The sequence below is a fragment of the Lissotriton vulgaris genome, chromosome 11 (assembly GCF_964263255.1).
Source record: "Lissotriton vulgaris chromosome 11, aLisVul1.2, whole genome shotgun sequence".
In the NCBI taxonomy this organism is placed as follows: domain Eukaryota; kingdom Metazoa; phylum Chordata; class Amphibia; order Caudata; family Salamandridae; genus Lissotriton; species Lissotriton vulgaris.
Window position 1 is genome coordinate 911,795,177 of NC_141699.1, and position 21,364 is coordinate 911,816,540.

A 21,364-nucleotide genomic window follows, 5' to 3' on the forward strand; every position below is an offset into this window, starting at 1 on the left:
ACCATGATTGAGGCTTTCAATGTTATTTGCCGTCAGGTCAATTGAGACCTGACCGTAAAGACAAAGCCCAATAGGTTCAGGGGCCCCAGATGGTTTGACTCAAACTGCTCCAAGGCTCACTCAATCCTCCTAAAGGCTCTAAAAACAAACACAGAGATAAAGAGCAGATAGCATCACTGAGGAAACAATACAGTCACGCTATCAGGGTGAGGAAATCCGAGATAAAAAAGGAGGCTTGGAGTGATTTATTATTGCCTGATATACAGAGAGATAGCGCCAAATTCTGGGCAATAATAAACCACCCATACTTCGCGGGACTAGAGAATCTGAGAGTAGATTGCATTATACCAGACGAACAGTGGGTGACACATTTCAGTAACATCTATAGCTGTACTGATACTACCCCAGACTGCGAGATGCCACTCATACAATCAACAACTACCATCTCTCCCTTTAGTTTAGAGGAGGTGAAAAAAGCAATTAATGACACACTCTATAAAAAGGCACCAGGGCCCGATGGGGTTCCCACAGATTTCTTCAAGAGTGCCCCTGAACTAAGCACCAAGATTCTCACAAACATTTTTAATGCCACAAGGGATCTCATTTTTCCTACTAGCTGGGCCAAGTCCACGATAGTACCGATCTTTAAAAAAGGACAGAGGACAGATCCGGCCTGTTATAGGCCAATTTCTCTCATTGATTCTAGTGTTAAAATCTTGGGAAGAGTCCTTTTAGGAAGACTGACTCAGCTTTTAGAAGGGAAGGGTGTCCTATCAAACGCACAATACGGCTTTAGAGCCAAAAGAGGAACCTTAGACCAGTGCCTAAACCTAGAACTAATCATAAATAAATACGTAATCGCCAGGGGGGGTTCTCTGTACATGGCCTTCATGGACCTCTCATCAGCCTTTGACCTGGTCAACAGGGCAAAGCTGTGGAGGATCCTTTCGACCATGGGCATCGACCCCCCTTTGGTTGGATACCTGGCTGAGCTACATAGGGACCTTATGACCTCGGTCAGAGTGACTAGGGAAGGAAGATGCACTTGCCACTTTAAGTCAGAGAGGGGGGTTAGGCAAGGGTGTATCCTTGCCCCCCTCCTCTTTACTCTCTATATAAACGATCTTGAGGTAGTCTTGGCAGCATCCCACACCGATATTCCGCGTGCAGGTGATACAAAGATACCTGTCCTCCTGTACGCGGACGATGCAGTTCTTCTGGCACGCTCCGGAGTGGCACTAAATAAACTCCTTTCATCTTTTGGGGACTTCATGACCTCGTTGGACATGAAAACCAATACAGAGAAATCTCATGTAATGATTGCAGGAGCCGCAGGCAGGAAAAGAAAGTCGAAAACATTTTTTTGTGCTGGGAAAGAGGTCAGGAGAGTCCCATCTTTTCCATATTTAGGGGTGACCTTCGACGAAAAAGGCACTTGGGGCCCTCAGCATTCCGTTAAAAGCAACGATGTTGCAAGAGCGGCAGCAGGGTTACTTGGCTTTGCTAAAAAACTAGGTGCCCGTCCCATGGAAAGCATTATTAAGGTCTATATAGCAAAATGTTTGTCTGTTGCCCAGTACGGCTCTGTTATTTGGGGATACACTAATCATGACAAGATCCAGAAAGTAGAAAACAAATTTCTGAGAACCCTGCTTTCAGTCCCCCAATCGACTCCCACCTATGCATTACACACAGAGCTAGGATTGGGCTATATAACTGACATTTTAAAACTAGCCCCAGTCATTGGATGGATGAAAACTTGGCTTAACCAGGAGCTTACATTAAATCACATTATCTTAAAAGATTGTTTAGCCCTGGATAGAGCCCAAAACATCCCGTGGGTAAAATACGTACAAACGCAGTTAACTTTAGCCGGCCGACCGGAGCTTTTCTCATCTCCAGACTTGATAAGACAGGAAGATCTTAAAATAGTAAAAAATACCCTGACAAACTTATATGTCATGGAGAGGGAAGCCATAGAGTTAAAAAAAAAACCACGGTAAGAAAACACTGTTTGTTGACATCTGTTCCAGGAATGGAACCATACCTTTTCCTGGTAACTAAACCATACCATCGTTTCCTTCTAACGAGATTTCGTTTTGATTTGATCCACTTCATTCTGGGCAATTTTAAAACTTGGAATAGACCCGATAATGCTGAACCATGTGATTGCGATCACTTTTCCACCCAGGACACGATTCACTTTATCATGTTTTGCGGTCATTATACTGAGATTAGAAAAAGATATTTGCTTCCAATCCTGCGCAATCAAGGTTTTATTCAGGTAAAACCAGCACTGATGTTTTTGAAACTCCTTCCCAATGTAAGAGTAGCTTCTCATGTTGCTAGTTTTTTAGTCGCAGGAGCACGTATAAATAAGCGTTGCACAAGAATTAGGCACCTTACTCCTGAACATTGACTTCCCTTCTTATTTCACTGATTTTAAACGCCTTGTCTTTTAAAAAGTCTCTTTTTAATATTTTTAACATTTTCATATGATTCTATTTGTACATTGCGATTTTAGTGTTTTTTAAACATTGATTGTCTGTTATAATTATGTATTTACTTGTGTTCTGGTGAAATGTTGCTATGTAATAATGCTCGTTCTTTTATGATTTTTAATAATCGAATAAAGATAATTGACTGACTGACTGGGTTAAACAGGAATCCCACTGCTATTTGAGGAGTATCATTATGCAAACAAAGCTCCAATCCAGGTCCACTGATGTCTCTGAACTGATTACCCTTTTAAAGTACTCTGCCAGAGCCGAGACCTTTGAGAACACAGCTCTCAACCTCTTCTTTCTACTAATGATGCTTTTTTTCCCAGCCAGACATATTGAATGGTTGGAGTGTTACATGTAGGAAGTACCTTTCTAGTTGTACAATGGAGTAAGGGCTAGGGTAACAAGCATTTGCAATGCAATAGGTCTCGCATTTGTGAGAGTTTGAGCTATTGGCATTGTAAATGACAATGCCTTTTATTTACGTGTTGATTTTTAAAACATAAATAAAAGTCATTGCCATTTACAATGCCAATAGCTTAAACTCTCACAAATGCGAGACCTATTGCATTGCAAATGCTTGTTTCTAGATACTTACGGGATCCCAGTTAATGATTACTGATTAGCTGTCTAGAAACTATGAAACGTCAAGTATGTACAGTGAGTAGGAATTGAATTTAAATATTTATGGCCAGCAACATGTGGTAAAGAATGGTAACACATTTACACTGAAACATATACCTGGACACAGTGTCTCTGCAAGTCTGCTGCATAAGCATGCTACATTTCCACTCAGGGCTGGAAGGCGCAGGGACATAACAGTTGTTAAAGTCCAGATTTTAACCTTCTATGCTATCAGATGGTTTGAGTGAATCTCAGAATTCCATATAGGGTGTTAATCTTCTTTATCAGTCAGACAACACTAGATGACTCAGTAAACACCAAAGAAAACAATTTCTGAATAAACAAAACTATGTTTGTAGCATTGAAGAACGAATATGTTTGTACTTAATTCACCGGAAAATCAATGAATTAAGCAGATTGTAGCATTTACGTCAGTAATACCTTTCTCTCTATCTAATACTGGAGCAACCCTTGTTGGTACATGTATAATAATTGATTGTGTGCCTATTCAGATGCAGCTATCTGCGGGCATTAAATTTCAAGTTTGAAATGCATGTGATGAAGCAGCAATCGGCTAATGCTGCGATCAAATACATGTGGCTGTAAGGATGAACGCAACTCATATGGAATACATCAGTGTTGATACAATCCTAAGTGCTTGGCCATAATGTCCTAACCCGGCTGTTAGTGCTAGTCTGCTTGCACTTAGTAACTATAGTTGGGTTTTGATTTCAGAAGTAGTTTGTTACAGTTGACCTCATGGTAAGATAACACAAGCAGATGCATTTAAGCTGGCAAGCACTGCACTTCGAACCACCAGCCCCAGCATCCAAAGTTAACAAGTAAGGAAAATGTAAGATGAGCTGGGAAGAGATAAGGTCGGCCACTAGGGAGGGGGAGGGAGGGACAAATGAAAAGAGAGGGAAAGAGGAAGTGTTGCAATCTGGGCTGAACACAAACAAATAAAGCAGGGCCATAAAAGCAGCAGGGCCCTGAAGCCCGAGCCCCGGCGGAGGGAGAGGGAGGGAATGCCCGAGGCAGTAGTGAGAACACGCTTTTGTATGTATTTAAGATATCCAAATAGTTTCTGCACTTGCCCGAAGCCACGCAGTGGCCATAAAGAGGGCGAGCTCCTAGTCACAGAGGGCTGCCCCGCCCCTGTATGACTAGCATTCTCCTCTCCTGGGCAGTCTCCCCCGGTTGGAGGAGGCAGGACTGTGACGCACGTCCGGGGCGGCTGGGAGGAGCCTCCAGGGGTACTTTAGTCCCCTGGCCCTGTTGGAGGGCCTCTTTGCCGCTCCGGACGCCGTCGCTCGGTCTCGTCGGGACACTCTTTTCTTCACCTCTGGTCGCCGTCCAGAGGACCAGTCTTGCGTCGATGTGATGTGTCCGACGTTCTGCTGTTTGCTCTGATTACAGTGGGTAGGGATGAGAAGCATTTTGGCAAGTTTCTTTGTCCGGGTGTATGTGGGGTCACTGGTGCTGGCTCCGGCGGGTTACCTTCTTCTTCGCCAGTCACTCTCCTTGTCCCTCGGTGTCTGCGTTGGTGTCTCCCTCCACAGTCCTGTTGCCCCCAGCGTCCCATAATCGTGAGTACATTCTAGGCGCTTGTTGGTTCTTTCCTACCGCATCCTTGCATAGGTAGATGCTTGTGGAAAGGCGGGGCTTCGAGCCTGATTTATTACTTGGTGATGCATTGGTGCGTCTGGGGAGGCGGCAGGGGGAACAGGACATACACGCACGCTTGGGCCGTCGGATTTATGATTCAGGATTTTTTTTTCGGTTAAGCTTAGACACCGGCATGACCCGATATAGCATGGAAACTTGTAGTGGATTTAGGAGGCTGTGGCGTTTCCTTGATCTTACCAGCAAGCATTGCGCCTATCCCACTCGTCTGTGAGCAGGGATGTGTTTGTATCTATCATGGCGCCCATCCCAAGCCTCTGTGAGCTATGTAGGGTTTTGCATCAATCATGGCGCCCATCTCGGGTGTCTTGAGTGCTTGGCGTCCCCCCCCCCCGTTTCCGTGGATGTGCGAGCGCGTGTAATGTTATTCTGTTATAGTAACTGAGACTGCCGGTGTGTATTCTTCCCCTCCGCATACTCCGGTCAGGCGGGGTCTGGCTGGTTGTGTCGCCTGGTTCCACGTCCACGCCCCGGGGGGATTCCCGTGGTGTATGGCGAGGGCAGGTGGGTGCTTGTCGGTGGTCTCTTTCTGGCTGCTTGTCGCCATGTTTAAATTCACGATCGCGAGTGAGGAGTGATTTCTTTGTGAATGGTAAATTTCTATTAAGCGGGATAGCCTTGTATCCCTCTCCTATTTAGCTGATCTGTGGTTTTATTTTGAGGGCACCTGCACCGGGGGCATTTCGCTGTGAGCCCACACTGTGCTGGATGCAAAACGTGGCGCTTACCACGAATCGTGGTTCGATTCCCGACGGTGCCTCATACTGTGTAAGTGATTTATTTAGTGTGTTTAAAGTGCAGCAAGGACTATGTGAGTTGCGGAGCACCGCTCATGCCCACTTCGCACAAATTGTCTGCTGCTGCTGCGCTCCCGCCGAGCCTGGCGTGCCCCGGGTCGTGCACCTTATCTTCAGGTGGCTTTGTTTCCTTAGACCTTGCCTCCGTATTATAAGTTGGCAGCCTTGCCCCCTCCTCCGAGGGGCATTGGTGTTTTCAACTCTCATGCGTCAAGTTTCAATGTTGTTGCGCGTTTGCGTTTCTACAATGCACATTTGTTTTGCGCTCCTTGAATAGGGAGAGGATATGGTCAGTCTGCTGGACTGCAGGCATTGGTCCTGGAGACCAGGGTTCGAACCTCACATTCCTGAATGTGTAATGTAAATACGGACCTCATGTAAAGCGCTCCAATACCTTCCAGATCTGTTTCCAGGTCCATCCCTGGCGCGCACGCCCTAGTGGTCCCCCCCCCTAGCAGTGCCAGTTTGTTTGAGTGATGTGTATGCGGCAGAGTGTCGTCATCGTGCTATGGGGTGAGGTGTTTCGGGGTGCTTCTTTTACCCTACTTGGGTGGTCTGTTACATTCCTTGTCATGATTTGCGCAAGTGTCACTAAGCACACTTTGTTTCATAGAATTTTTCCCCGCCTGCCCCTTAAACGCTTGCCCTGGGGGTCCCCCCCCCCCCCTCCCCCCTCCCTCGTAGCAACCGCGCTAAGTGTGAGTGGCACAAGGGGCATGGGGTGGCCACATGGCGATATAGGGGTAAGGTGCTCTCAATTTGGTTTTGCAACGGTTTGAGTCTAATGTATAGTTTTTGGCGCAATTAACTTCTGCTATACTTCTGCGTGGTGGCGTTAGACATAGGATTGATGGTCCTTAGCACCTCGGCTGGCCCAGGTTTGATCTGCAGTTAGTGTATTGTTTTCGAAATTTTTAGTGTGGCGCCGTTGCGCTTCTGGGGCACGACCCCGTGTCCTACCCCTTTGGGGTGTTAGCTACCCCCCTCCCCCACTGCGGGGCACTTTGCTCTGCTCAACCTAACGTCGCCTTCCGGTCGCACACCGAGCCTGTTGTCATCTGTAATACTGAAGTCTTTCGACTGCGGGCACGGTGGGTGCTAGTGGGGGCGGGAGCATTTCTACAGGGGCCTAGTCTGCTAAACACGTTTTTCGTGCTCCAAGTCTCGTTCGATATCCCCAATAAGCGCTGGGCCGACTCGGTGTGTAGTATAATTTACATCGGCACTGGTTTCGGTTTTCTTGCTTAGACAAAACAGTGTGCCAGGGATGTGATGAACCTTAAATTATGTTCTGCGTCGCCTTTAGGTTTGTTTTCGTACTGGCCGGGTTCTAAGCGGCTCGGATCCACACAGTGTTTTGTTTGTTATCTTCTTGCGACACGCGTCCCATAGGAGGCCGATATCTATGAAAATCCGCTCTTTTCAGGCCACTCCTGCTTTGCGCAGATGTTTCAATTGCCCAGATCAGTATCATACACATGCAACTCACGTACTTTTCCCAGCGAACATTGGTGGCGGCGAACTCCCGCCACAGTAACTAGCCTGTGTTGGCCCGGCCGCATTACACTTTCTATTTTACAGTTCGCCTGTCACATTCAGGCTCCCGAGGTGGTTAGAGTTCGATCTCCTGATCGTTTATATGTTCCTTGGAGAGTTCATGGCCATGCCGGGTAGGAAGTGTCATTCTTAGTATTGTTGAAATTTGGCCGGTTACGATTCTTCACCTGCTCGTGGGACGTCCCTCGTGGCTTTCCTGGGCAGTTTGCGGCATCCGCAGCCCCGCAGACAAGGGTCCATATCCCGGATCTTACCGAGGAGTTTCTTCTCGGCCTCCATGTCTCCTTCGAGGTGGTCTGGGGCTGCACATTCGTTGGTGTTTACAGCGCTGTTCGTTTCTCAGTGCACTCGAAGGAGACATGGAGGCCGAGAAGAAACTCCTTGGTAAGATCTGGGATATGGACCCTTGTCTGCGGGGCTGCGGATGCCGCGCACTGCCCAGGAAAGCCACGAGGGACGTCCCACGAGCAGGTGAAGAATCGTTACCGGCCGAATTCCAACAATACTAAGAATGACACTTCCTACCCGGCATGGCCAGGAACGCTCCAAGGAACATATGAACGATCGGCAAAAAGTTCATAGATTTGTGACTCTTCTGTTCTTTCTTTTAATGTGTTCTTTATTTCCTCTTAAAAATACACAGGCACAGCCAACGAGTTTCATTCCCTTTCATGCCTTGGGAATTGCGTCAGGGCTGGATAGTATAAGGATAACGTTTCCAGGTGGGAAATCCGGTTGAGGTATCCCAGGTTGGCCACAATAGTGCATAAAGAGCGAGGACGAGTGCGGATCCTGGCCCCTCCTGGATAGTGTAAAGGTAACGTGCCAGAAAGGGTATCTGTTCTTAGTATCCAAGATTGGCTGCAGTTGTGCGCGAAAACAAGAACGAGGAGGGATCCTGACCCCCTTAGAAAATCAGTGTAAACGAAGGGCGGGGGGCCGCTGGCTGACAGGTAACATCCAGACGGGCTGTAGGGTCGCTGTTGTAGCGCGAGACCGTTGATAGGGTCTCTGGGGTCTCCTGCTCCTCCCCGGGGAATTCTGGGAGCCCATAATAATTCTATATGAGACAGAAACGTCTACAGTTGCTTAGGGAAGGAGGTGAACGGAAGCGTGCCTGCATATACGTTTCATGATATACTCATTGGGTTTATGGGTTTGAGTCCTGCATTTGGGGGGTGTGCGGTACACCTGGCCTTCAGCTAGAGTACTCTGCATGAGGGCCGCTAATGTGTGCATGTGACTGGATGCCCCTGTACAAGAGGTGTGTTACATCAGGCAGGCAGCAAGCTAGAACTGTTGAAGTGACTCATGTGTACGTGTATCCGTGTGCCCATGTTAGTGATTTGGTTTTCCCAGACAGACAGTAGACCCTTTACGTACGAGGTGATCTGCATGCTCAGGTGAACGAGTATCCAATTCTAGGACAGGAGCGATACACCAGCCAAGCGAATGCTACTGCATGGTGTGGACAGTTTGTACTCACTACCGATGGCTGGTGCACATCTCATGCAGAGGAGTTGCATGGAACAGACACGGTGTGTGGGTACCGAGCTTGGGGTCAGGTGTGCACAGCAGACTTAAGATTGACTGCTCAGCCCAGGAGAGGCGCGTAGTTGTGCACTCAGCGTACATGTATGTAAAGGGACGCCTGCTTTTGCGCTTTGTAAGGTCATTTTCAGTGTCACTGGCCTCCATCTGACATTATCTCACAAACAAGATAGTGGGACGGTCAGAACAGATGTAGGTAGACCACAAAAGTGTGGATGCAGTGTGCCAAAGGTGTTAATTCCAAGTCTCTTTCCAGGTATTTGGCGTTCGGGTCTGTTCTTATAGAGGAGAGTAGGCACACCGTAGAATTCACGCCGAAGTGTGCTAGGGGGAGCCCCGAGCCGCGTTGTGACTCTGAAACGGCTGTGCAAAAATGTATATTGGCACCTTAATATCATACATATGGCAGACTTGCTGCGGTAGGGCCCCCCCCCCACTTTGGCCACTACCTTTTCATACTGTCATGACAAGGTATGACGGTATGGAAGTTCGTCTAGGATATGCCTAAATTAGGATAATTAGCAAATTCTAGGTCTAGCCCTAAGCTAATAGGATCATCCAAAGGCGCATATCAATCACCGGGGGCCTTAACCAAGAGGTATAGTCAGTCTTTTGAACAATCCTGGGTCCTGCATTGTTGTTAACTTAACTTGAGAAGAGAAGGTCACAGGGCAATAGTCCATTCGCTCTTCCACGTACTGCTGTCTGTTTATCCAAGGCTTTGGAATGAGGTAGGCTGCCCATCTGCTGTGCCATTAGGTATGGAGCACATGCGGATTCCCAGTAGTATGTGGAGTCTACAGCATGCAGTGTTTCTCTGTTTCAAGTACTAGTGGACCAGCTGGCAACCACAGCCTGCGCCTGGATTGCCAATAATTCACTGATGGGGGGTCCCTAGAAGACTCTCTATATGGAATTGCTCAAGAAGTGATTCGACAGTTATTATGTAAACTCTGAGAACTCTGATTGTTCAATTTGCATCCTATCCTCCCCCTCCCACCCTTGTGTTTTCGTGTCTTCGCTATTTTGTGGGGTGGCTTAGCACGAGGGGCTCCTATTAGGTTTGGACACTCGGCTTCTCTTTCACGGTTAGTGTGGTTGGGCGCCCCTGGCTTGCGGGGGAACAGCCTTTTGCATGTACCTTGTTAGCTTTGGTTTCCTTGTTGCCCCTCTCAAGGTGAGTAGTTGGCCTCAGGTTGGTATCTCCGATTGGGGTGCACCTTAGTCAGCTTTTAAATGCCTTTGGGCAAGGGTCGAAGTCAACCTATTGACAAGCTTCACGGGTAGCAAGGTCTTTGTTGCCTCCAAGGTATACTAAGGGACATTTGATTCCAGCTGCTTTCCTTGGCGATCCTGTATATCAAATGTAAATCCACCACACAGGTTTTGCTGAATTAAGCATTGAGCATTGAAATATCCCCTGTACTTTGCTTGTGTATAGTTGCACAAGCTCACACAAAGCACAGTTCACAGCTGTATTGTGGGTAAGTCTACCTTTAGACAAGCTTTTCTTAGGTAGCATGGTCGATGCTCCCTCCAGGCTAGACTAGGGGACATGTGATTCCAGCTGCCAGCTGCTTAGCTTTGCAATCCAGTATATCAAATATAGATCCCCACACAAGTTATACTAAATTAAGCATTGAGCACTGAAATATCCCTCCGTACTTTGCTTGTTTATAGTCGCACATGCACACACGAAGCACAGTTCATAGCTGTACGGTGAGTATTGAGTTGTACACCACTGGGTGTAGTTTGCTAATGCTTGTGTGTAGGCGTGTGGTGGGTCCCAGTGGCATGCGCTGGTCCCATGGTTTAGATTAATAGTGATATCAGCAGGGGAGGCCTCCTCTTCTCTTCTTCTGTCTCCAGGGGTATGTCCTCACGAATCTGGGATAGCCTACACTTCAGCGGGCTTGTCATGTTGCAGGCCGGGATCGAAAGGGGTTCTTGGTTCCAGTCCTAGCAATTCCTTTGAGGTGGTCGTAAGTCAACCACGCAGTCTATCTATCGTGAGGTCGAATGGCCTATGCTGCTTCAAGACTATATCCTAGTGGGCAGGTGTTAATACCTTTTCAATTCTGTTTTGCCTATGTCAGGGCATTGTCCGAGTTATATAGTTTATTATGTATTGATCCCTCCTATGCCACGGTGCTCTTGAGATAGCAGCACAAGCGTCACATAAGCACACGTTATGTGGAGATCGGTGTTACGGTAGTAATTGTAACATTGCTGGGTGAAGCCTGATGCCCCCTTTGTTGGAAGGGTGAGGTTGAGTTTCAGGGCATGCGCTGGAACGCCTTTGGTTTGTTACAAAGTGCCTTCAGCAATAGGGGCCCCTCTGCCTTACTTTGCGTTTTCCTTGTAGTATGGCCTCACGAAACAGGGATGATTTGGCAGGGCGCTAGTATAGTGAAGCAATTGTGAGGTCCAGGAAGAGAATCTATAGTGCCATGAAAGATTCACCCAACGTTGGGGCCTGGGTTTCTTCAATCATGAAATGATACAGGACGAGGTCAGGGTTTATTTTGGCAGATGGCATTCATCTCACGCCGGTGGGCTTAGACCTGTTCCTCCTCGATCTGAAATAGGGACATCTGAGCAAAGGTTGCAGGTATAGAAGAGTAGCAGTGGTGGGGGGCCCGTGCGGCAGCGGGTACCACCCCACGGGCTGTGGCGGAGTTACTGGCCGATCCGGAAGAAGAGAGGTGCAAACTCTGTACTTCAGCGGGCACATAGGGGTGCCAGAGCCTAACCTGTAACCTCATGGGAGGTGCAGGAATTCGAGTCGTCGCCCCAGTAGTCCTTCGGGCGGTTGTGGGCCTGTGCAACCGGGGGTTTGCCAAGTCACGCACCGCAATGGGCGTGTCAGTATAATTATGGTAATTGTGCAGCAGTTGGGTGGTTCGCCACTGTGCTGTTTGGCTCAACAGGCGGGCAGGTGGCGAGAATGCGGCCTGCTCTAGGATCGCCCGTAAGTTAACCCACCGTCATTACATATGTTGTATGTAATAAACCTGCAGCAAATTTTCCCAAACCTAACACTTGTGTCTGTGTGTTATTTGCGGGTTTGGGCATTGTGAGGCGGGGGTTCTGGTGGCCCTGATGTGACTATGCGCTTGCCCGAGGCCACGCAGTGGCCATAAAGAGGGCGGGCTCCTAGTCACAGAGGGCTGCCCCACCCCTGTATGACTAGCATTCTCCACTCCCGGGCAGTCTCCCCCGGTTGGAGGAGTCAGGACTGTGACGCACGTCCGGGGCGGCTGGGAGGAGCCTCCAGGGGTACTTTAGTCCCCTGGCCCTGTTGGAGGGCCTCTTTGCCGCTCCAGATGCCGTCGCTTGGTCTCGTCGGGACACTCTTTTCCCACCCTTCCTCGAACCCAGAGTGTCTGATTGAGGGGGGGCTCTTGGGGAGCTTTAATGTGTTCCTTTATCGTTGCAGGCGGAGTTACTGGGCGATCCGGAAGAAGAGAGGTGCAAACTCTGTACTTCAGCGGGCACATAGGGGTGCCAGAGCCTAACCTGTAACCTCATGGGAGGTGCAGGAATTCGAGTCGGCGCCCCAGTAGTCCTTCGGGCGGTTGTGGGCCTGTGCAACCGGGGGTTTGCCAAGTCACGCCCCACAATGGGCTTGTCAGTATAATTATGGTAATTGTGCAGCAGTTGGGTGGTTCCCCACTGTGCTGTTTGGCTCAACAGGCGGGCAGGTGGCGAGAATGCGGCCTGCCCTAGGATTGCCCGTAAGTTAACCCACCGTCATTACATATGTTGTATGTAATAAACCTGCAGCAAATTTTCCCAAACCTAACACTTGTGTCTGTGTGTTATTTGCGGGTTTGGGCATTGTGGGGCGGGGGTTCTGGTGGCCCTGATGTGACTATGTATCCATTCAACAAATCCAAAACAGTTCGCCTCTATGCGCTTTGGAGAATATAGAAGGTGAATGCGGTTCTTGTAAAACTTGTTTAACCAAAGGCCTAAGGAGCTGCACGCACAAACCTTCCGGGCTGGGAGCAGCCTGTTAACATGAATGATAGCTGACAGGGTAAGCCTCGCACACATGATTGGTTACGTGCAGGGGCCACAGATACATCAGATTACCAATGAAAACTGGTCAGTAATGCATTAAGCGCCTGGGAAGCATTTTGCCACAAGCACGCAGCATTAGATTAAGTAGTGAAAAACACATTTTGCATGAGGTACAATTTGTATTAAGGGAGAGCTGCATGTGGATGGGAGGTGCAATGCCAGGTCTGCGGCTCTTGAACAAGTCAGCTCATGATCCACACACATGTAAAAGTCATACTTTGGAAAGCCACAGGAGTTGGAATTGCCTAAATTTAAACACGCAGCTATAACTAGCACCATAAAAGAAGAAATAGACCTGCCCTTCAGAGCCAATGTGCAAAAGGGATTCACTACACAGAAAAAAACAGGTAACAAAGAGCAACATGGACGAGGTATACATTAGGGAGAGTAAAAGAAATAAGCACTCAAGCTGTATTCCAAACAATGAGCGGCAGGGTAATAGGGGGCAGAGGAGAGGAAGGGAAAATCAACCCCAGGAAAAAAATAACTAAACCCACTGAAATCCGTGGCAACGCCAAATGCACAAACGTTACCTCCTCGGAAAACCAGCTGCTCCTCTTTTAACCCCTGTACCCACCGTCAGACTTATTGGCTTTGAAATTTTTGCCTTAATAGCCTGACTTACCCAGGTGTCCGTTCTCTATTAAAATATATGCTTTTTAACTTGCATTCCACTTTTAGGTTGCTGGGGGCCTTGCCAAAGTCTAGTCCTTGGCGGCAGCCTGCTGCCCTGTAAGCTTGCGCAGAAACAAAGAGATTTCCAATGTCGGGCAGTAACAGCGCTCTTTCAAGGCGGTGCGTGGCTCGAGGTGGGACAGCCTTTTTTTTATGTAGTTTGTAGAGCGCACAGCTACCCCCGAAGGGGTGTCCCGGCGCTAGAACCTGAACCTCCAAAGGAGAGGAGAGGAGCAAGAAGGGAAAACAGCGGAGTAGATCAGAGTCCAGAGAAGAGCCAAGTTTTGAGTCTGGCCCGGAAGATGGATTCGGAGGGACAGAATCTAAGATCGACTGGCAGAGTGTTCCACAGTTTTGCCGCAATAACACTGAACCCTCTGCCACCCATTCTGGAGAGTCTAAAACGGGGAGAGATCAGAAGGCGGAGGTCATTGGATCTCAAAGATCTGATGGAACGGGATATTGAGACACGTTTTTTCAGGTAGTTTGGTCCGCGGTCGTTGGTGGCTCGGTAGGTCAGGGTAAGGATCTTGAACTGGATACGGCTGGCCACTGGTAGCCAGTGCAGTTCCTTACGATATGCGGATACTGATTGACGGTAGGGAATATTGCCAATCAATCTGGCCGCCGCATTCTGAACAATCTGAAGCCGGTCAATCAGATATTGGGGGGCACCAGCATAAAGGCTATTAGCATAGTCCAGGTGGGACGTGATGAGGGCATGGGTAACTGTACGGCGGGAATCCAGAGGGAGATAGGGGAGTATCTTTTTGATCATGCGCAACTTCAGGAAGCAGGCAGAGGTCACTTTATTGACCTGAGTTTTGCATGAAAGGGAGTCGTCAAACTGGAAACCCAGGTTACGGACCGAGTGTACGGGAGAGGGAGCGGGATCAAGTGCCGTGGGCCACCACCAGGAGGAGGGGATGGAATTTTTCTGGTTAAAAAACAGCCTCACATCATCAACAGGAGCCTCTCTAGTAGAAAGGAGATTGAGCCGCACACATTCCGGTCAGTTTAAAAGCATTTATTCAATGTTGTAGCACAGGCGGATTCCATATTATCCCAATGCATTTCGGTCGAGCATCGACCTTCGTCAGGGGAGGAAGTCTCGGCATCGCACAGGTTGAGCAGCACACTAGTCAGCTGCGCTCCTTTAAAGATGTTCGCCATCTAGTGGCCACCACATCGGGCTGACTGTTCTTAAAAGCATGCTGGTTCTCGTAGTGTGCTGATAGCCATAAAGGTGTTTCCCTCCAGTGGGTGATGCCAGTCTTTTGTGCAGCTTTTTAAAGTTGCCAGAATCACCTTGCATTCCACTTCTAGGTTGCTGGGGGCCTTGCCAAAGTCCGGTCCTTGGTGGCAGCCTGCTGCCCTGTAAGCTTGCGCAGAAACAAAGAGATGTCCAATGTCGGGCAAGGCGGTGCGTGGTGAGACTATCCCACCTCGAGCCACGGGCGGGGCGCGAGTTAGAGTTAGGTGAACTAACTATTACTGGGGAATTTCTATGGTTTTGTACAAGAGAAATGTCCAACTAACTATAACGTTCCTGAAACCTATGTTTTTTCAGTAAATTTCTAGGGTTTTTTAAATGCTAATTCCTAACTATAACCAGCCTGAAACCTATGTTTTTTTCAGTGAATTTCAAAGGTTTTTTAAATGCTAATTTTGAATTACAATGTTCTTTAAACCTATGGTTTTTTTTCCGTAATTTTGATTTTTTGGGATGATATTTTGTAACTTTAATATCCTAAAAATAGTTTTTGTATTTCTTTTTTGTTTGTTATTAAAATAATATAATGTCTTCTGTTTTCTTAAATATTAATCTATATTTCTTTGTTTTGGGAGAAAAAAGTGGAGTCGCGCACCCATCGTGTACCTATCTTGGTGCGTGTGCGGATTCAAACCGCCCTATAGGTAACGTTGTGAAGGATGCTTGTTTCAGCCAGCCCACTCCACTTACGCTTACAGGGAGGGAACTACAATGCTACATGTCCCACGTCTTCCCTGTAGTGATCTGCTGATCACAGGTCTAGTTGTCAGCATGCCACATCCACTCCCTCACGGCTGGTTTACACCCACACCACACCCATGCAGCACAGGCGTCACAGGAAATGTGACCCTGCCAATAAAAAGGGCTGGGCGCACGTGCTCAACGCCATTTCCACTCTCTATCTGGGTGTATCAGTGTTTCCTTTTCATGTTGGTGGCAGCTGAGGCACTTTGGCGACACAGGCCTCCTGCCACTTGGCGATGACTTGAGGTGCACAGAGTTGGTGGCAGCCGAAGCACTTTGCCGGACACTGGCCTCCAGCCACTTGGCGATGACTTGAGGTGCCCAGAGTTGGTGGCAGCTGAGGCAGTTTGGCCGACACGGGCCTCCCGCCATGTGGCGATGACTTGAGCTGCACGGAGTTAGTGCCACCAGAGCTGAGCGGGTGTGCAGCCTGCGATGATGCGTAGGCCTTGCTACATCATCCTGGCAATCAAGACCCAATTAAAATTGTGAGCTAGGCTGAACCGCGTATATGCCAAAGGCAGCTGACTGTACAGACATGACTCCTTAGCGTGGTGCAGCAGGATGCGCTGTGGGCCTGTGCCGCGGAATCCAGTGATGGCTGAGGAGGTTGCTCCGGCATGTGGTGGGCCCTCTTGGAGACTCGCTGGTGGTAGCAGGTGAGCATTGGGGTCTGGGTGCGCAGGGTCGGGCAGTCATCGCTGGGCGGTGAACTGGTCTGGGGACCAGAGCTGGGATGCTTGCGAAAGATGTAGGAATCATGCACACTGCCTGAGAACTTTGCGATCACATTAGTGTACAGGCCCCGGTGGTCCAGGTTTGCCTGCACAGTGTTGGAATGTGTGTGGTTTCTGTTGCGGTGATTGTGTGCAGTGTTGTTGGAGGGCACAATTAGTGGGGTGAAGTGAACATGCAGGTGTATCGAGCTGAAACGAACTGTGATGCTTACAGGTGTGATAAATCCTGCATAATGAGACCGTAACAGAAGTTTGCTTGGTTGTAACGTTCCTTTTCTTTCCTACGAAGGTTACAACCACACAAACATATTTTACAGTCATTTTGTGCAGGATTGATCATACCTGTAAGCATTCTGGTTTGTTCAAGTGCAATACATAGTACCACATTACATTTGTGACCATACTAATGCTTGACCATTGTCTTCATTTATCCAACAAGTTTCTGAATGAGGAGGTTTGGGATGTTCAGGACAATCTGCAGTAATTTCGATCCACAAGTTGATGTTCCCCTTTGGCAATGTCACTCGTTGTTTGATGTTTTTGTGTTGTTAATTCATGTTGTTCTAATAAAGTACTGTTTTTCCACTACTTTTGTTTACTGCACTTCATGAACTGGTGCACCCCGATTTCAGTGACTCCAATATTGGATCTGGCGCACAGAGGCGTCAAGCAACGGCTGGAGTTGGTTGTGCAGGAATACTACGAATTGGGACGAGCGGGTGGTGCGCATACAGGGGCCCTTTGTTGCTTTTGTAGACATGCAGCCAAGACGTGTGAGGAAGTTTAATAGGACTGGCTGTGATACTCCTCCGACTCTCGCAGTTGTTAGTTGGAAGGTACCAGAGGCCATCAGGTGCAGCACAGCCAGCAGCTTTGTCTGCATAACGATGTTGATTGTCCCCTGTGTTGGTACCGTCAGCCTGTGGGTAATGTGGCAGTGTGCACCAACTTGAGAATGGGGCGATAATTCTTTCACCACCTTTGCTGCGTGTTTGTGTTTATTAGGACTTTGTTGTAGCCCCATGTGAATCACAAGAAAAAATGAAAAAACAAGAAAAGGGGGCAGGGTACAAACACCCTGACCCCCCAGGCCTGCTCAGGGGATCCCACAAAAAACCCCAGGGCCAAACAATGATTACTATTTTTTTTTAAAAAGGCGGCTGGGTGCACGAATCCAGACGAAAAAAGAAAAAGAAATGATGGGGCATATTCTAAAGGACTACTCGCTGAGCTATCGGCACTTTAGCGCAGCAAAAGAATTATCATCCCATTCTCAACCTGGTGAAAACTGCTAACTGCTAATATCGCCAGTTTCCAGCGATAGCTTCCGCAAAAAACATCGATACATATGAGAGCGATGAGAGCGACAACTAGTGCTAATGATATCTAGAATAGGCGTTCCTGTGCAAAAAAAACACTAAACACCACTTCCTGATATTTTCAACTACCAGTGCGGCCTGCCCGGACCATGCATCATCACTGGCTGCACACACGCTGAATGCTTCTGGTGCCACTAACTGTGCAGCTCAACTCAACGCCACATGGCTGTTGGCCCTTGCTGACTGCTGCCTCCGGCCTACACTGCAGTTAGCAGGGCTGACAATTCAGATAGAGTCACAATTGCAGATTACGCAGTCCAGTAGGCTACAGACATTGCTACCAGTGTGGCCCGCCCGGACCACGCATCATCGGTGGCAGGGCACAAGCTGAATGCTTCAGGTTCCACTAACTATGTGTAGCTCAAGTCAACACCACATGGCTGTGGGCCCTTGCTGACCACTGCCTCCGGCCTACACTGCAGTTAGCAGGACTGACAATTCAGATAGAGTCGCGATTGCAGATGACGCAGTCCAGTAGGCAGCAGACATTGCTACCAGTGTGGCCAGCCAGGACCACGCATCCTCGCTGGCTGCACACACGCTGAATGCTTCAGGTACCACTAACTCTGTGTAGCTCAAGTCACTGCCACGTAGCCTTATTGAGACATAATTCATTAGGTAAAAGACATTGCTCCCAGTGCGACCTGCCTGGACCACGCATCATTGCTGGCTGTGCATATGTTGAGTGCTTCAGGTGCCACTAACTTTGTGCAGCTCAAGTAAACGCCATATGGCTGTTGGCCATTGCTCTCCACTGCCTCTGACCTACACTGCGGTTAGCAGGACTGACAATTCAGATAGAGTCGCGATTGCAGATGACGCAGTCCAGTAGGCAACAGACATTGCTACCAGTGTGGCCCGCCCGGACCACGCATCATCGCTCGCTGTGCACATGCTGAATGCTTCAGGTACCACTGACTCTCTGTAGCTCAAATCAATGCCACGTGGCTGTGGGCCCTGACCGCTGCCTCAGGCCTACACTGAGGTCAGCAGGGCTCACAATTCAAGATTAGTGCCGATGCAAATTGTGTAAGAGAGTATAATCGGTTAAGAAGACCAAATGCTCCCAATCTGTGCAGCTCAAGTCAACGCCACGTGGCTGTGGGCACTTTCTGTTCACTGCATTGGGCCTACACTGCGGTCAGCAGGGCTCACAATTCAAATTCAGTCTTGATTCATTTTTTTCACAGTGCAGTAGGCAACAGACATTGCATCCAGTGCTACCCGGCTGGACGACGCATCATCTCTGGCTGCGCACACGCTGAGTGCTTCAGGTGCCACTAACACTGTGCAGCTCAAGTCAACCTCACGTGGCTGTACTCCCTTGCTGACCGCTGCCTCCGGCCTACACTGCGGTGAGCAGGGCTCACTATTCAAATTCAGTCTTGATTAATTAATTTCAGAGTCCAGTAGGCAACTAACTATAACATCCCTGAAACCTACACATTTCGACAATATATTCCATACATATTTCATCTTTTGTTCCATACGCCTACAGTGCGGTCAGCAGGGCTCACAATTTGAATTCAGTCTTGATTTATTAATTGTAGAGAGAAGTGTACTCTATGTCCTTGGATTTTGTCAAGAGAAAGTGACAAAAAGCATTCCTTGATGTTTATGCAGACTACTGCCTTCCATCTACACCACGGACAGCAGGGTTCACAAATCAGATCGAGTCGCGATTGCAGATGACACAGTCCAGTAGGCAACAGGCATTGCTCCTAGTGCAATCCGTCCGCACTACGCATCATCGCTGGCTGCGCACACGCTGAATGCTTCTGATGCCACTAACTCAGTGCACCACAAGTCACCACCACGTGGCCTTATTGAGGTAGAATTCATTAGGCAAAAGACATTGCTCCCAGTGCTGCCCGCCCGAATCACGTATCATCGCTGGCTGCGCACATGCAGAGTGCCACTGTTGCCACTAACTCAGTGCACCACAAGTCAACACCACATGGTTGTGGGCCCTTGCTGACCGCTGCCTCCGGCCTACACTGTACCCAGCAGGTCTCACACATATCCAAACGCCATCATCGCAGGCTGCGCACACGCTAAGCTCTTCAGGTGCCAATAACTCTGTGCATCACAACTCATGGACCCTTTATGATTGACTTTCGTGCTGTAGATACTGGACGCAACAATGTCACCTCAAGCATCAGGAATATCCTGAAGGGACATTAACAATTTCTTCACATCAGCACTCTCATCTCTGGTGCCCCTACCTCTGTGCACCACAAGTCATGGACCCTTTATGATACAATCTTTTTTGTGTGATTTAAGATCTGGTGCCCCTACCTTAGTGCACCACAAGTCATGGACCCTTTATGATTTAATCTCTGTGTGTGATCCGATGATCAGTGTTGTAGTTGCCAGCACCAACCATTCCCTGAGGGCTGGCTTACAATGACCCCACAAGCATCCAGCACAGACATCACTGGACAAGTGACCCTAATAAATAAGGGGCCGAGCGCACGTGCCCGTTGCCATTTCCACTATCTATCTAACTGTGTCCGTGTGTTCATGATGTATGCATGATGGCCCTGGTCCCTACCACATTACATTGTGCTGTTGACTGTGCATGCAACCATGTTACCTCTGGCAGTGGGGAAGGCCTTGGTTATGTAACTTTGTCTGGGTCATTCTATGAGTACATTGGTAGAGACTGGATGATTAGAATACTGCTAGGAGAGTGTATGGTGAATTTCTAAGTGCTTGGGGATTGGCAGAGTGATTGGATAAGTACACATATTGGCGGAGCATAACCCGAGCACGAGCTTGGCTCTAATTGGCTGCCAACCAGTGGCAACCCCGGTGGAGCATCAGGATTGCAAACCAAGCCTCTGGAGAGCTGACGCTCTGCACGGAGCGTGAGTTGGCACTTCGGTAGTTCCTGAGGCACCCGCCTTCTTTGCTACGGAACCCCACAGCCTTTGCTCTAGTACCCTGGGTTCCTGCCCACTAAAATCTGGGCCACTGGCTAGCTGGAATACTGTACGTACGAATGCCTGGAAAACCGAGTCCAGTAGCCTCGAATTCTCATTGTGGTATTCTGCATTCTCATTCTGTGGATATCCTCCCAAGTCGTTAATCTCTACAGCAAGGAATTCTGACTGTTGGATCCCCAGAGTCCCTTTCACTGGATCCCCTAAAGCGAGCTGCTGGGTTCATGGAGCACCAGTGATTAAAGACCCAGAATCATGTCTGCAAGATATTCCCAGCCCCACAGCTGGATCATTGACATGCGGCTGATAAAATGTATGGAATCCTGTAGGCGGAGTGGGCAAAGCCGGTGTACGCCAGTCATAGGTGCAACTAGAGTCAAATTTCGGGGGAGGCTGATAAAAATTTCAGGGGGGGGCTAATTCTTCCAGTCATAGGCAGAGTGGAGATGCAGGGACTCTAAGAAGGGGTGAAAATACAACAAAGCCTCATTTACACATAAATAGTCTTTTAAAGACCTATGAATTACTCAGGTGCTGCGCTGAGAGCTGCGGACCCAGCACGTTCACACTAGGGGGCCGTGCTGAGCACCGTGTTAGAATCACTACTCCATACTTTTCTAAAAAAAAAAACTGTCCACTTTCATTAATGTTTATTCGCCTCAAATGACCCCATGCCCCAGGGCATGATCAATTCTTGAATGTTTTAATTAATCATTAGGAAGGGGGGGCCGCGTGGTCCCCTTCCCTTGTCCACTTCTGGACCCGGGGACTCCATCCCCTGGGATGGCCTCTTCGTTGGGAGGGCC